Below are 18,041 nucleotides of genomic sequence, written 5' to 3' on the forward strand. Positions count from 1 at the left end.
TAGGTATACTTGTGGGAACATCATAAGTTTAAATTTTTTTATTATTTTTTAAAGACTGCATTTATTTCAAAGAGTGAGAGAGACAGAACACGCATGAGCAGGGGAGAGAGGCAGAGGGAGAAGCAGACTCCTTGCTAAGTGCAGAGATCCAATGTGGGACTCAATCCCAGGACACAGAGATCATGATGAGCTGAAGCCAGATGCTTAATCAACTGAGCCACCCAGGAGCCTATTTATATTATTATTTTAATTTTAATTGTTGATATAACTGTAAATTCACATGCATCTTTAAGAAATTACACAGCAAGATCCTGAATGCACTTTATCCAGTTTCCCTTAATGGTAATATCTTACAAAATTATAGAGCACATTGCAATCAGGAATTTGATATTGGTGTGATCCATTGGTCTTCAGATTTCCCTAGTTTTACTTGTATTCATTTGTGGCTGTGTCACTGTATTTATTTTTTTTCCAAGTTTTTACTTAAATTCCAGTTAGTTAAGACACAGTGTAATATTAGTTTCAGGTATAGGACCTCGTGATTCATCACTTATATAGAACACCCACTGCTCATCACAAGTGCACTCCTGATAAGTTTTACATCACCCACTTAATACCCATCTCCCTGCCCACCTTCCCTCCAGTAATTTTCAGTTTGTTCCCTATAGGTAAAAGTCTGTTTCATGGTTTGTCTCTCTCTTTGCTTCCCCCTACGTTCATCTGTTTTATTTCTTAAATTCCACATATGGGTGAAATCATGTGGGATTTGTCTTTTTCTGATTCACTTATTTTGGTTAGCATAATACACTCTAGTTCCATCCATGTCATTTTAAATGGCAAGATTTCATTCTTTTTTTGGCTGAGTAATATTCCATTGTGTGTGTATATATCACTTCTTTTTAAATCCATTAATCAGTTGACGGACATTTGGCTTCTTTCCATAATTTGGCTATTGTTGGTAATGCTGCTATAAACATCAGGGTGCATGTTTCCCTTTGAATCAGTATTTTTTATCCTTTGGGTAACTATCTAGTAGTGCAATTGCTGAATTATAAGGTAGTTTTATTTTTAACCATTTAAGTAACCTCTATACTGCTTTTCCAGAGTGGGGCAGAATGAATTTTAAAAAGTCCAACTACAACTCTCTGCAAGAGACATGCAAAGCAAAAGGTACAAAAAGTTGTATCATAAGAGTAATAACCAAAGATAGCTGGAGTGGCTATACTAATATAAAAAAATCAATTTTAAGGCAAAAGTTGTACTAGAAACAAAGAAGGACATTTTTAATAATAAAGTCGTCTGTAATTCAAGAAGATAAAGTACTCATAGGCATAAATGTACCTAACAACAGCGCCCCAAAACCACATGAAGCAAAACTGACAAAACCAAAGTAAGAAATGGACAATTTGACAATAAAAGAGAATTCAATACCCATCATGGAATATCAGTCAGATGATCAACAAGGAAATAAATAACTTGTAAACGCTATCAACCAACTGGACCTAAAGAAACATCCATAAACACTTCATTTGTTGTTAGTAAGTTACACACATTTCTCAAGTGCCTTTGGAACAGTTTCCAAAATTGACCACCATACTCCATAAAAGAAATCTCAGCAAACTTAAAAGAGTGGAAGAATACAAAATATATACTAAAACCACATGGAATTAAATTAGAAATCAGTAACAGAAGGAAATTTTAGGAATTCATAAATATGTAAAATTAATACATTTAAAAATAAAACTATGGATGAAAAAAGAAATCACAAGGAAAATTAGAAAATACAATAAGGTAGGTACATGTACCAAAAAGACAACATATAAACACTTAGGGGATGCAGCTAAAACAGTACCTAAAGGGAAATTTATAGCTATAAGCCCCTATATTAAAAAATAAAAGAGGATACTGGGGCACCTGGGTGGTCAATTGTTTAAGCATCTGACTTTGGCTCAGGTCATGACCTCAGGGTCCTGAGATTGAGCTCTGCATCAGGTTCCATGCTCTGTGGGGAGTCTGCTTGCACCTCTGCCCCTCCCTGCCATGCTTTCTCACTCTCTTTCTCAAATAAATAAATAAAATCTTTTAAAAAATAAAAGAGAATACAAATAAATGCTTTAACCATCCACCTTAAAAATCTAAAACAAAACAAAATGACAAACTAAATCCAAAGCAAGTAGAAGAAAGGAAATAATATAGTCTAGTGGAAATAGAAAATACAAAAGTAATAGGAAAAAAACAACAAAACCAAGTGTTGGTTCTTTGAGGAAATAAATGCATTCACAAACCTTTAATTAAACTGTCCAAGATAGGCCCCTCATCGTCCCGCGTGGGCAGCGGGGCTCTGGTGTCGCGCATCAAGTTAACAGCCACCATGTCGAGCAAAAAGGCAAAGACCAAGACCACCAAGAAGCGCCCCCCAGCGTGCAACATCCAATGTATTTGCTATGTTTGACCAGTCACAGATTCGGGAGTTCAAAGAGGCCTTCAAGATGATTGATCAGAACAGAGATGATTTCATTGACAAGGAAGATTTGCATGATATGCTTGCTTCTCTAGGGAAGAATCCAACCGATGCATACCTTGAGGCCATGATGAATGAGGCTCCAGAGCCCATTAATTTCACCATGTTCCTCACGATGTTTGGTGAGAAATTAAATGGCACAGATCTGGAAGATGTCATCAGAAATGCTTTTGCTTGCTTTGATGAAGAAGCAACTGGCACCATCCAGGAAGATTACCCGAGAGAGCTGTTGACAACCATGGGAGACCGGTTTACGGATGAGGAGGTGAATGAGCTGTACAGGGAAGCACCTATCGACAAGAAGGGGAATTTCAATTACATTGAGTTCACGTGCATCCTTATACATGGAGCAAAAGACAAAGATGATTGAAAGAACTTTAGCTAAAACCTTCCAGTTGCTTTGTCTTACTCTGTTTTATTTCTCAGACACTTTCCCCCACCCTCATAGACCTGTTTCATGCAACTTAGTTTCACAGCGTTGGCCTCTTTTTTGATCTATTTATTCTAGACCTTTCTGCCACTTAGCACTTGTATAATCAGACTGCAAATGGGGTTGAGGTTGTAAATTGTGCTGAAAAAGAGATTGCGAATAAAAATCAACAAATGTGAAAGTCCAGGAAAATATATCCGGTATTTCTGGTTTTGCTGGATTTTTACATTTTTATAATAATAAAAACTATTTTGAAAAAAAAAAAAACTGGCCAAGATAAAAAGAGAGAAGATTTAAATTACTAAAATTGGTGGGGGGGGGGAGGGGAGATGCATCACTAATCCTGACAGAAATTAAAATGATTATAAGAGAATACTATGAACAATTGAGTGTAAATAAATTAGATACCCTAGATGAAATGGCCAAATTTCTATGAAGAGACAAACTGCTGAAACTGACTCAAATAGAAACAGAAAATCTGGATAGACCTATAAGAAGTTAAGATAATAAACACATAACCAAAAACTTCCTTCAAAGTAGAGCACACAGATGGCTTCACTGGCAAATATTATCAAATGTTTAAAGAAAAATTAATACCAATTCTTCAGAAACTCTTCTGAAATATATAAATGTGAGAATACTCTCCAATTTATTCTATGAAGGCAGTGTTACCCTGATACTAAAACCACAAATGCATGTCACAAAAAAACTATAGACCAATATCCGTTATGAATGAATACACATACAAAAATCCTCTGCAAAATGCTATCAAACAAAACCCAGAAACATTTAAAAAGGATTATACACCATGACCAACTGAGACTTATCCAAAGAATTCAAGGTTCAATTAACATAAAATAATAAAGTATGTAATTTATCTTCTTAAGAGAATAAAGGAGGGAAAACATAAGATCATGCCAAAAGATACGGAAAAAGCATGACAAAATCCAACAACCTTTCATGATAAAAACACTCAACAAAATAGGAATAGGAGAAAGTTCTGTCTGACAAAGACCATCTATGAAAAACCCATAATCAATATCAGATTTAATGGTGAATGATGGTTTTCCCCTTAATATCAGAAATAGGTAGAGGCTGTGACCTCTTGATATTTCTACTTAGCATTATATTGTAGTTCTAGAAAGGGAAATTAGACAATATAAAGAAATACAATGTATCCAGATTGGAAAAGAAGTAAAATTACCTCTATTTGCAGATGACATGATCTTGTATATAAATAATCCTAAAGAAAACTCACACAACTATTTGACCTAATAAATATACCATGTTTGTGGGTTTGAAGACTTAGTACTGATTAAAATAGCAATACTCTTCAAATAGTCAAAAACATCTTAACAGAGAACAATGAAAATGGAAGACTCTGCACTTTGCAAAACTCAATATAAAGCCACAGTAATCAAAATGGTGTGATACTGACAACAAGGATAGATATATAGCTCAATAGTAGAGAATTGAGAATCTAGAAATCAACCTTCATATTTATGGTCAATTGATTTTTGACAAGGGTGCCAAGACAATTCAATGGGGAAACAACATTCTTTTCAACAAATGGTACTGAGACAAGTGGAATCTACATCCAAAACAATGAAGTTGGTCCCTATCTCACACCACATGCAAAAATTAAGTACAAATAGATTACAGACCTAAAAGTAACACTTAGAACTATAAAATTCTTGAAGAAAGCATAATAAATCTTTCCGACCTTTTAATTTAAAAGATTGTAAAAAAAAAAATTCTGACCTGAATTAGGCAACAGTTTCTTAGATATTAACACCAAAGTAAAGAAAAAATAAATTAGTTGGACTTGGTCAAAATTAAAAACCTATCTTCTTCAAAGAACACCAACAAGAAAGTGAAAAGACAATACACAGAATGGGATAAAATGTTTGCAAGTCATATTTCTGTGAAAAGGACTTGTATCCACAATATATAAAGACCCCTAAACTCAATTCTTAACTAAAAACTATAATAAAAAATAAAAACAATTTAAAAATGGAGGGGAGATTGAATAATCATTTCTCCAAATAAGATATAGAAGTGGGTATAAAGCACATAAAAAGATGCTCAACCTCATTATTCATTAAGGAAATAAAAAACAAAGCCACAATAAGATAGCACTTCACACCCACTAGGATGGCTAAAATTAAAACATGTTGATGAATATGAGGAGAAACTGACACCCTTACACATTGCTGGTAGGAACACAGAGTGGTGCGGCTGATTTGGAAAACAGTCTGTCAGTCCTTGAACAGACAACTTAGAGTTATCATGTAACCTAGCAATTCCACTTCAAGTATATACCCAAGAGAATTGAAAATATATGTCTATACAAACTTGTACATAAATATCTATAGCAGCATTATTCACAGTATACAAAACACAGAAACAGCTTAAACGTCCATCAACTAATGAATGGATAAACAAAATGTGGTGCTTCTATATACTGGAATATTATTCAACAATAAAAAATTAAATTACCAATTCATGACACAACATGGATGAGACTCTAAAACATAATGATAAGGGGATCCCTGGGTGGCTCAGCAGTTTGGCGCCTGCCTTTGACCCAGGGCGCAATCTTCGGGTCCCGGGATTGAGTCCCGCGTCAGACTCCTGGCATGAAGCCTGCTTCTCCCTCTGCCTGTGTCTCTGCCTCTCTCTCTCTCTCTCTCTCTCTCTCTCTCTCTCTATATATATATATATATATATATATATATATATATATAAAGAATAAATAAATAAAACCTTTAAAAACATAAAACATTATGATAAGTAAGCAAAAGGCCATATATTTATGGCTCTATTTATATGAAATGTACAGAATAGGCAAATGCACAGAGAAAGAAAAAAAATTAGTCACTGCCAGAAGTCTGCAAGGTGGGAAAAATGGAAAGTGAGGGCTTATAGTCTTTCTGGAGCAAGAAAAGTGTTTTAAATTAGATAACAGTTGCATAATTCTATTTGTTATAATTTTTTTAAAAAACTGTACACTTTAAGAGTGTAAATCTATGTATGTGAATGCCTCCATAAAGCTCCTATTTTTAAAAAGCCTATTAGACAAGGAGTTATGGACACTGAATTCTAATCTCAGTGCTGTCATTCTTTTATAATATGACTTCAGACAAGACTTTATTCTTCCTGGCCTCAATCTCCTCATCTGTGAAATAAAAATTGATAAATATATGCCCTTCTATTTCTAACAATTTATTGTTCTGTACCTCTCACCTCCTTTATAAAACAGCTCTTTGCCCAACTATCTAAAGGTGAGCTATTCGTACTATGAACTCTCAAAAGGTTAACTATGTTGGATTGCTGCTATTTTACTTCACCTGACCTCCTTCACTAGAAATGTGAGCCACGTAAAGGCTCAGGACTATCTTGCACATGACAAGGACTCAATAATCTTTTTAGATGACTAGAGACATACAATCATTTATAGTTAGAAGACAATTTTTGAAATAAGATAATCAGTTAAAAATTAAGTTTGGGATGGTTTACATGTAACCAAAATAAAGGATTGATAATTTTCCCTAAAGTTTGACACATATTTAACATAAATTTTTGGCAAAATAGAATTATGAACTTGATAGAGAGTTTGATATACCATGTGAATTCCCTTGTAATCCCATACAGATAGCTTGTTCCCTGTTTTTTAATAGATTGCTTGTACCATGGCAGATTCACTGATGTTGATGTTAAACATAATGAAAAAAATCCAAAAACTAAAAGAAAGAAAATGCTTGAACCAGTATTATTTAATTGTAACTAATCAAATCTTTAGTATTCCAGTAGGTGTCCTGAACCACACTGTTGTTTTTAAGCAATGGAATCTTACCAATAAGAGACCTGAGTAGAGTACACTATTATTAAATCCGCATTGAGAGGTTAGGCCACTGTTTTCCCCATGATCATTTTTGAGTTTGCAAATTTTTAAAAAATAGAAAATTATACAGGCTTTGCTGCTTTATATAACATTGTCTGACAAGCTGAAATTTTCACACTAATAAGAAAGTTGAATAAAAATGTAACCAACTGCTTTCTTACTTTTTTTCCTTTAAATACAAAAGACAATTATCTAAAGACTAATTTTGCATTGTTTCTTCCAGTGATGAACTACATAATTTAACTCAAAAACATTTGTCCCTCATTAATAAAAATACAAAGGGAAAAATTATGAAAAACGAGTCCTAGCCTGTTTGGATTTAACTATAACCTCCTAATCCTACCACACTCCCATTTTCTTCTGCATAATTTCCAGTTCAGAATACCTGAATCTATTCCTAAATGCAGAGTTTAGGAAAATTCTTTGTAATTGATAAGAACAAACCAAACCAGCACCAAAACTCTTTAGAACTTATGCAAAATTAAATGTGGGGTACATAACTGGTAACACCTGGGAAAATTATTTATTCTACAGTTCATCTTGCATATGAAATGTGCCTGAAAATCGTGTTTTGTAATAGTGAAGGTGGTTTCTGTAAGTACCCATGTCTCTCAAATGCATTGAGTTAAAACTTCTATACAGTGTTATTAATTTTCATCTTGGGTATAACTTCTATCTGTGCTGTCATTTTAAATTTGTGTTTAATAAAAAAATATAAATAGATAAGTAAATCTGTGTTTAATGAATATTCCTTGAGTACCAACTATTCTGTTAGTAAAGATAATAACAATAATACAAAAAAAAGATTTATTGAGTGCTTATTAAAGTATCTAGCATTATACTAAATTTTCTGTAGTCTTATCTCAATCAACCCTAACAGAAATTTTACAAAGTGGTAGTTTACTATTCACATTTTACAAATGAGAAAATTGAAGGTTAATGACATGAAGTGATTTGCTCAAAGTTACATGGCTAATAAGTAGTTCAACTCAATGCTAGACAGTTTAAGAGTACACAAATGAAAAAACACCCACGTGTCCTCAAACAACTTACAATCCAGTGAGGCCATCAAAGAAGAAACCAAATAACAGATGTGAAGTATGTTGTAAGTGATGATTCATGGTTGAATATGAAATTAATCATCTTAAAGTTTAAAATTTAAAACAGTGTGATGGTATAGGGTATGTATTAATTAGGGCTCTCTAGAGAAACAGAGCCACATGTATATGTAGATATAGACATATCTGTGTACACATACAGAGAGGGAATTTTTTTAAGGAATTAGTTCATGTGACAACAAGATCCCAAGGAAAAGCCAATGTTGCAATTCAAGTCCAAAGGTCACGTACTAGCAGAATTCCTTTTTTGCTTGGGAGAGTTTAGTCTTTGTTTTAAGCCTTTAACTGATTGGATGAGGCCCACCCACATTACAGAGGGCAATCTGCTTTTTTCAAAGTTCACTGAATTAGTGGCTCCTAGGTGGCTCAGTCCATTAAGCAACTGACTCTCATTTTGGGCTCAGGTCATGATGTCAGGGCGGAGATCAAGCTCCATATGAACTCTGCACTCAGCATAGAATCTGCTTCAGGTTCTTTCCCCTTCCCTCTTACATGTGCTGCTCTTTCCCCTACTCATCCTTACGCATGTGCTCTTTCTCTAAAATAAATAAATAAAATCTTTTTTTTTAAAGTTCACTGATTTAAATATTAATCTTATCAAGAAAAAAAAATTAACAGAAACATCCAGAATAATGTTTGACCCAAATATTTGGCATGTGGCACAACCAACACACTAAAATTAACCATCACATGGTGCTTTAAATATATATAAAAATTCAGTCTAAATTCCATGCCCTTTGGTAGAATCCTATAAATCTGTCTTCTTCCACAGAGCTATACCCCTTGAATTGAGGACTACATTATATTTACTTTTTTATTCCCAGTGCCTATGACAGTGAAAGAACATTTTTAGGAGCACTTATTAAATTATATTTAGTAGACTTTGCTTGAACTGAATTGATAAATTCCATTTCTGGCCTTTTAAAAGTTCTCAAAAAGGAATGTGTTCAGAATAAATAAGTGTCATTGATCAAGTGCAGCAGTTTGGGAACTCATAATCTATCAGCTTCCTTAGTTGCCAATTTGTGAGAAAAGTTATGTATTAGGCGTATATTGCTACATAACAAATCACTACAAATTTAGAAGCACAAATAAACACATATCCATTATCCCACAGTTTCTGTGGGTCAGGAATTCAGTCACAGCATAGCTGAATATCCCACTTCAGGGTTTCACTCAAGACTGCAGTGAGGGGTCAGCCAGAGCTGGCATCTCCTCTCAGGTTGGCTAGGGAGAAGAATCCCCTTCCAAACAAATATACCTGTTTGTACAATCCAGTTCCTTAGCTCCTTGCAAGCTGTTGGCCAGACACTGACCTCAGTTTCTTGCCATGTGGTCCTCTCCATGCAGTGGCTTTATCAAAGCCAGCAAGGTAGAAAGTCAATATGGAAAATCTGCTGGTAATATGGATGTTATAATCTCATATATCTGCGGAAATGGTATCCTATTACCTTTGTCATATTTTATTGGTTAGCAGCAAGCCACAATCACATTCAAGAGGAGGGGATGACTAAACATCATGAATACTAGGAAGTAGAAATAATTGGGGGATATCTTAGAGTCTGTTCTTCAAACATTGGGTTGGGTTTTCAGAAATAGCAGTCCTGTGGCTACAGGAAATAAGAATTTCTCTCAGAGCAATCATAAAAACTTTTAGGTACTTCAGAGGTGCCTAAGTAAATCATATCAGGGGATGTTAGTCCAGAGAGAGATCAGACAAGTCATCCTACCTCAAAGAGAAAGATGGCACATGAGCCACCCACTTTACTCTCATTGTCAGGAGAATTCCTGAGCTTTCCCTTACAACCAGACACCACTCTGGGAATAAGGATAATTCTCTAGGGAATTGAATGTTCAATTTTTTTTTTAAAGTTCAATTTTTATTTTATTTTTTTGAATGTTCAATTTTTAAAAGACTTCATTGAAAGAAACTGTTTAAACTGAAAGAAATTAATTGTCTATTATTTAGCAAGCTAAGGTTTAGTTGATTGATCAGTTATGGGGATGTATGTGTGTTCTTTTTACTATGCTGGCGATAGAGCGCCAGGAGGGATATTATCTTGCTTATAGGAAATAAAGAATTAGTACAGTGTGAGTAAACTTTCAACTCTTAAAATTAGAACTGGCTGTATCTATGAATAATTAAGTGACCAGCTGCATACCCCAAGAACACCCTCATGTGCTCTGTCTTTCAAATAAATAATCTTTAAAAAAAAAAAAAAAAAGAAAGAAATTCTTCATGCCTCCAGAACATTTGAAAATATAGCACAATGTAAATGTATAAACTGCTTGCACTGGCCTGTTGTTAACATTCTGTTATATTTTGCTCATAGATAGATGGGTGATGATAGTTACAATATATACATTTATATAGATAGACACAAAATTTGTTATTGATTTTGTACAAAATTAATTATTCCCAGTGTCTATCACAATGAGGGGCATACAGAATGTTTTCAGGAATTCTTGTTGAAATGAATTGTATTAAATTCTGTTTCTGGTCTTTTAAAATTTCTAAAAAGTAAAATGTGTTCAAAGTGAGTAAGTGCCATAGTTAAATCCAGAGTTTTAAATATAAATATAAATATATATGTAATACAAATATAAATATAGCTACACATACACACTAATAAACTACAGTATAGAATATGTACTATATTCTTTGTCTATTCTCTACAGAATATATGTGGTATAGAATATATACTATATAATATGAAGTATAAACTTTATAAAGTATATAAATTTTATAGTATAGATATGTGTGCATATATATTATACTATATATATATGTATACCATATATCATATATACATATACCCTTTTTTGGTTGAACTACTTAAAGTAGATGTCAGACATCATAACAGTTTTTACATTTCTTACAATAAGGTATCCAAGTTTGTACAGCTGGCCAGTAAAAGTGCTGGACTTGGAACCCTGTCAGTCTAACTTAAAGCCCATGGTCTTGATAATGATGCCTTTCTGGTACAGTTAGGTAAAGGTGAGATAAGAGTGGTAGGATAGAAGAGGTTTCTGTCAACCACAGTCCACAATGAAAGCAGCGTGAGAGAGCTTGTGGGGAGGATGTAGGAGGAGAAGGGAGCTAAAGCAGATGAATTAAAGGTCAGAGAGATGAGAGGGAAGAGGAGATGGGAGAATTTTTATATAAGGAAAGATGACTATCAAATGAAAATGACACTAAGACAAAATCTCCCACTTTTTCTTTTCACCTAGGTTGAAAAATATTATTTTAGACTTGATATATCAGAGTACAAACCCCCAGCAGGCTGAGTGTCTGCCTGCCACTATGCAAGTCCAGCACCATATCATGTGCTATGAGGTAGGGATAGGATCCAGCATGTAATCTTTACTTCTGACCACAATGGGCACAGATTTCTGAATCACTGAACTATCCAGTCATTAGAATTATATTTAACATTATATGAACAATATGCCAATCCTCATGAAAGCTTTTTAAATTTATCTCTTTAACTGTCATGAATATAGCCTTGGGGATCTGTAATGCAGGAACAATTATAGAGGATCCATTTTATATCATGAATATGTATTAAGCCTGCTCATAAGAGCTTAAAAAAAAAAGGAACACCCAAAGAATTATTTTAAAATTCCAAAATTCTTTAAAGATTAAGTACACAAATTATGTAAGAATGTCATCCATTACGTTTAAGATCAAGAAACTGACTCCACCAATAGATCAATATGCAACATAGCTTTGTATCTTTGTGTAATTTGATATATGACTCTTGAGAAAAAAAAATAGTGAGGAAGGAAACAAGGCAATCTTATAGGTTTACCTAATAATTAAGAAATAAAAACTAAAAAAAAAAACTAAATGAATAAAAATAAATTATGCTTACATTACACTCTGACCCCTCTCTCAAGGCTCCCCCACTGCATTCTCCCAGTTGCTTCTGAATGCAAGTTTCAATTCTCTTATTCTTTAAAGCAGTTATCTTGCAAACTTTTTTCATAGCAGCTTATGATGAGAAACATATTCTGAATATGCATACAAATACATTTGCAGAAACACTTATATTTTAAGTATTATATTTGTGTGTGTATATATATGTGTGGAGGTTGTATATATATATGTGTGTGTATATATATATATATATATATATATATATATACACACTTTTAAAAGTCCTTTTCTCTGTCAATTAATGAAGTATTTTTAAGTCTGATTGATAACTCTGCAAAGGGTCATAGATTTGATTTGGAGAGTTTAATCAACATTTCAGAAGATAGAAAAAAGAAATTGACAGTATGTCATTGGGAATATAGATTAAGTACTATTTCATGAACATTTTATTTCAGTTCTGCATGTATGTAGTTGTATGTTTCTCACATGAAGTAAAATATATTTCTTCTGGTAGATCTTACTCAAAAATATTCGATAAATAATTTTTTTTAATTTGATAGAGGGGCACCTGGGTGGCTCAGTGGTTGAACATCTGCCTTCAACTTAGGTCGCGATTCTGGGGTCCTGGGATGAGCTTCACATCAGGCTCCCCACAGGGAGCCTGTTTCTCCTTCCGCCTATGGCTCTGCCTCTCTTTCTGTGTCTCTCATGAATAAATAAAATCTCTAAAAAATATATTTCACACTTTATTGGTTTGTACCATTGCAGTTTGAAAAACTTTGCAGTCTAAGGGACCATAAGTAACTACTCTTGTCTTCAAAAATGCTCTATTGTTGTAATCATAATGTTTTAAGTTCTCATTATATCACATCTCAGGGTCTTACCCTCTGGCCCAGGAAAAATGAGTTTGAGAAATGTGACTCAGCAATGTATAGGTACACAAAGGGCCATTTAGAAGTATGGAACAAAGAAACTCTGTTTCGTTGTGATGAATTGTGGTGGTCTGCTCATTCATAGACCCTTGACACACACTAAGATAGACAAAAGTTAAAAAAAAATCCAAAAAGCAGCAAATGGTTTAAACACTTGAAAAAAATGCACTTATAAGGAACTACTTTTAGGGACCGAAATTGATATGCTAATAAGAAAATATTAGCTATTTCTATGTTTGACTAAGATACCATGATTAAGCAACATGAATTCTCTCAAATCTATATCAGAAATGTATGATTCTGCTACACAAGAGGATTTCCTTTTAAATTACAGTTTATCCTATTTTCACCAACAGCAAGTTTTTATGGTGAGAACCACTGTATAGAGGCAAAAATCAGCAAATATGAACTGAGTGTATGGTCTAAGAGATGATAGTGTGACAGCTTGAAAAACTTAATAATCAAAAAATAAACTTTCTATCTTGGCATAAAAAAAGCCTTTGTAATAGTAGGAAGTTTTTAGTGAGAGGAAAGTGACTTGATGCCTATTGTGGCTTTATGTTTTAGCAGTAAGAATTATTGTAGTAAAAAAAAAAAAAGGCAAGTGAAAGACTCCAATAAATAAATATCAGCAACTCAAACTGAAATAGCTAACTGCAGCCAAACCAAGGGATGATATAAGCAGTGCATTGAACCAAGGAGTTGGATAGGATTACCTAACAACTTTGTCCTTTTCTAATATGAAGGATTTAAGAGCAATCTACTTCTTAATAATCTGCTACTTTGGTCAGCTGTTGTCAATAAACAAGGCAGACTTGAAAATAACCCTTGGCTTTTTGTTGTCAAAGAAGCTACAGATGAATCCTGGCACTAGGAGGTAAACCTGACTTTGGGTAGTTCTACAAAGTAGCCTTCTGGACAGCTTTTTCACTATCTAAATCACAGAGCAGAATGTGCATAAACTCTTGAAAGGCATTTCCTTTTTTTTTTTTAATATTTTTTAAATTTTATTTTATTTTGATAGTCACACAGAGAGAGAGAGAGAGAGAGAGAGAGAGGCAGAGACACAGGCAGAGGGAGAAGCAGGCTCCATGCACCTGGAGCCCGATGTGGGATTTGATCCCGGGTCTCCAGGATCCCGCCCGGGGCCAAAGGGAGGCGCTAAATTGCTGCACCACCCAGGGATCCCTTGAAAGGCATTTTCATTAGTATTCCTATCCAACCTCACTTAAGTTTGGGCTATAACTCCACAAGGGGAAAGGTGTATAGAAGGAATGGGTGGGAGTGGGGGAGATAATGCCCTGAAACAGGAGTTTCTAAGTACCTGGTAAAATAAAATATCCAACTTAATGGATGAGCTACTTAATGGATGAGAAAAAATAATAAGGAGATCATTGTCCAAAATTTCCTGCATCAAGACCAGACTGTTTCTTAGGTCCTTCCATTTCAGCACCCCTTCAGAGCTTATCTCCAAGTAGAACATGAGGTGACCGGGACTCTACAGCCATTTCCTAGTATAAAGACACAGATTCCTTCAGAGCCTTCCCCAAAACCTTAAGAGTCTGCTGAGCTCATTTTGGGGGACTTCTAGAAGTTCAAAGAAGATAACAGCTCCATGGGAAAGCATCAGTAATGGGAAATGGGAGCCTCAGCCTCCATCTTTTCAACAATTCTAGGAGCCATTGTTTGCTTCTCTGAAGTCCCAGCAGGATTAAGCCACAAATGCCTATAGAAGTAACCATGACAATGTACCTTTTATATTTGTTATTCCTCCTCTGGCTCACTCTAACCATTCTGTTACTCTTGCTTCCTACAAGCACCTCCCAAATAAACCATCTGGTCTCAAAATGCTTTGAGAGAAACCTAAACCAAAACACATAGTTTATTTAATCATCACAACAACCTAGTGGGGTGGTTGTTATTTTTCCCATTTACAGATAAGGAAAATCTAGGAGAGATCAGTAAAGTGGTCCATTCAATTAGTAGTATAAACTGAACTGTACCTTTCTTATTCTAAAACCCATGTTTTTAGCCATTAAACTATCCAAACTCTACCAGAGAAACAACTACAAAAAATGAACTAATTAAAGGTTAAGAGACAAAGTATTAAAAAATAATTGTAACTATAGTAATTTGGTAATGGATACACAATATCAAAAGATGTAAAGTATAATATCAGAAATACAAAATATAGGAGAGTGTAAAAATGTATAGGATTTATATTCATTTGAGGTTATCAGTTTAGACTGCCATAACTATAATATGCTTTGTGTAAGCTTCATGGTAGCCACAAAGCAAAAACATTTGTAGATATACAAAAGAGTCAGAGAAATTAGAGTATGTTATTACAGAAAATCTTCAAATCATGAAAGAGAAGAGCAAAACAGGGACAAAGGAACTACAAAACACCTAAAAAACAACAAAATAGCAGGAGTATGTCCACACCCAGCAATAATTTACTTTAAATGTAATAGACTAAGTTCTCCAATCAAAAGATAGAGTGTGAAATTTCAACATCTGTTCATGATAAAAACTTTCAACAAGATGAGTTTAGAGATAACACAACTCAACATAATAAAGGCCATAAATGAAAAATCCACAGCAAACACCATATTCAATCACGAAACCTGATTTTCCTCTGAGATCAGGCATAAGACAGGATACCCACTCTTACCACTTTTTTTCAACATAGTATTGTAAATACTAGTCACAGCAATCAGACAAGAAAAATAAATAAAGGGTATCTATATTGGTAAAGAAGTTAAACTGTCATTATTTGCAGAGGACATGATACTCATGATACTATGTATAGAAAACCCTAAAAATTGCTCCAAAAAAAAATACTAGAGCTGATAAATGAATTCAGTAAAGTTGCAGGATATAAAATTAATATATACAAATCTGTTGCATTTCTATATACCAATAACAAATAGCAGAAAGAGAAATTAAGAAAACAATTCCATTTACAATTGTACCAAAAAGAATAAAATACCTAGGAATAAACTTAACCAAGGAAGGAAAAGACCTGTACTCTGAAAACTATAAAACATTGATGAAAGAAACTATAGACAAACAAATCTTTCCAGATGTTAAATGCTCCTGGATTACAAAAACTAATATTGTTAAAATGTCCACACTACTCAAAGACAACTACAGATTCAGTGGAATTGCTTTCAAAATACCAACAGAACTTTTCACAGAACTAGACAAAATAACACTAAAATTTGCATGGAACCACAAAAGACCCCAAATAGCCAAAACAACCTCGAGAAAGAAAAACAAAGCTGGAAGAATCATAATTTTAGATTTCAAGATATATTACAAAACTGTAAAAATCAAAACAATATGTTATTGGTACAAAAAATGGATACATAAATCAATCAAACAGGATAGATAGCCCAGAAATAAATCCATGCTTATACAGTGAATTAATCTATGAGAAAGAAGTCAAGAATATACAATAGAGAAAAGACAGTCTCTCAAAAAAATGGTGCTGGGAAAACTGGATAGCTACATGAAAAAATGAAACTGTGCTACTTTCTAAAACCATAACAAAAAATATATACTCAAAATGGATCAAGTACCTAAATGTGAGACCTGAAATCATGATTATCCTAGAAGAGAACACAGGCAGTAATTTCTCCAACACTGGCTGTAGCAACATTTTTCTAGATGTGTTTCCTAAGGCAAAGGAAACAAAAGCAAAAATAAATGATTGAGACTACATCCAAATAACATTTTGTATAGAAATAAAGCCACCAACAAAATGAGAGGGCAACCTACTTAAATGGGAAAATATATCTCATAAGGAGTTAATATCCAAAATATATTAAAAATTTACACAACTCAACACCCAAAAAAAAAAAAAAACCAACTAAAATTCTGATTTAAAAATGGGCAGAGGATGTGAATAGACATTTTTCCGAAGGACACATACAGATGGTCAACAGACACATGAAAAGATACTTGATATCACTAATCATCAGGGAAATGCAAATCAAAACCATGAGATTTCACCTGACACCCATCTAAAGACAAGAAATAACAATGTTGGTAAGGACATGGAGTTTCCTCAAAAAATTAAAAGTAGAAATACCATATAATCCAATAATTAATTCCATTAGTGGATATTTACCCAAAGAAAATGAAGACACTAATTCAAAAAGACATATTTACCCCTATATTTATTACAGCATTATTTACAATATCCAAGATATGGAAGTAACATGTCTATTGACAGATGAATGGATAAGAAAGATGTGCTCTGTGTATGTGTATATCTGTCTACTTATAAAAGTAGCTCTATATATAATCATGGTATATTATACAGCCATTAAAAAGGATGAGATCATGCCATTTGAGATCATAATTGGACCTAGAGGGTATTATGCTAATCGAAATAAATCAGACAGAGAAAGACAAATACCATATGGTATCACTTATATGTAGAATCTAAAAAACAAAACACATTAATAAACAAATAAATGAAAAGAAGAATCAGACTTGTAAATACAGAGAAAAGCTGATGGTTACCATAGCAAAGAGGAGTGGGGGGCTTTGGGAGAAATGGGTGAAGGAGAGTGGGAGATACAGGCTTCTATTTATGGAATGAATAAGTTACAGGAATGAAAGGCACAGCATAGGGAATATAGTCAATGATACCAGTGTTGTATAGTGACAGGTGGTAGCTACATTGGGATAGGCCTCGTCTAACACATAGAGAAGTTGAATCACTATGTTGTACACCTGAAACTCATGTAATATTGTGTTCCAACTATACTAAAAAAATTTTTTTAAGATATGGAGTGGCTGGGGATCCCTGGGTGGCGCAGCGGTTTAGCGCCTGCCTTTGGCCCAGGGCACGATCCTGGAGACCCGGGATTGAATCCCACGTCGGGCTCCCGGTGCATGGAGCCTGCTTCTCCCTCTGCCTATGTCTCTGCCTCTGTGTGTGTGTGTGACTACCATAAATAAATAAAAATTAAAAAAAAAAAAAGATATGGAGTGGCTGAGTGGATTAAAAAACAAGACCCAACTGAATGCTGCCTACTAGAGACTCACTTCATCTTTAAGGATACACATAAGCTGAGAATGAAGAGATGGAAAAAGATATTCCATGCAAATTGAACCAAGGTAAGGCAGGGATAGCTATACTTATATCAGAAAAAAATAGACTTTTAAACCAAAAGCTGCAAAAAGAGACAAAGAAGGTCATTATATAATGATAAAGGAGTCAATCCAACAAAGGATATAACA

At 34.1% G+C, this 18,041-nt stretch overlaps 1 long non-coding RNA gene and 1 pseudogene across 3 annotated transcripts in view; one reads left to right on the forward strand and one right to left on the reverse strand.

Annotated features, from left to right (window-relative positions):
- Positions 1 to 18,041, reverse strand: part of LOC144297094 (uncharacterized) — a 174,855-nt gene that overhangs the window by 73,381 nt on the left and 83,433 nt on the right. The window lies entirely within an intron of this gene.
- LOC144297093 (myosin regulatory light chain 12B pseudogene) lies at positions 2,317 to 3,145 on the forward strand (annotated as a pseudogene).

The sequence above is a fragment of the Canis aureus genome, chromosome 25 (genome assembly GCF_053574225.1).
Source record: "Canis aureus isolate CA01 chromosome 25, VMU_Caureus_v.1.0, whole genome shotgun sequence".
Classification (NCBI taxonomy): Eukaryota; Metazoa; Chordata; class Mammalia; order Carnivora; family Canidae; genus Canis; species Canis aureus.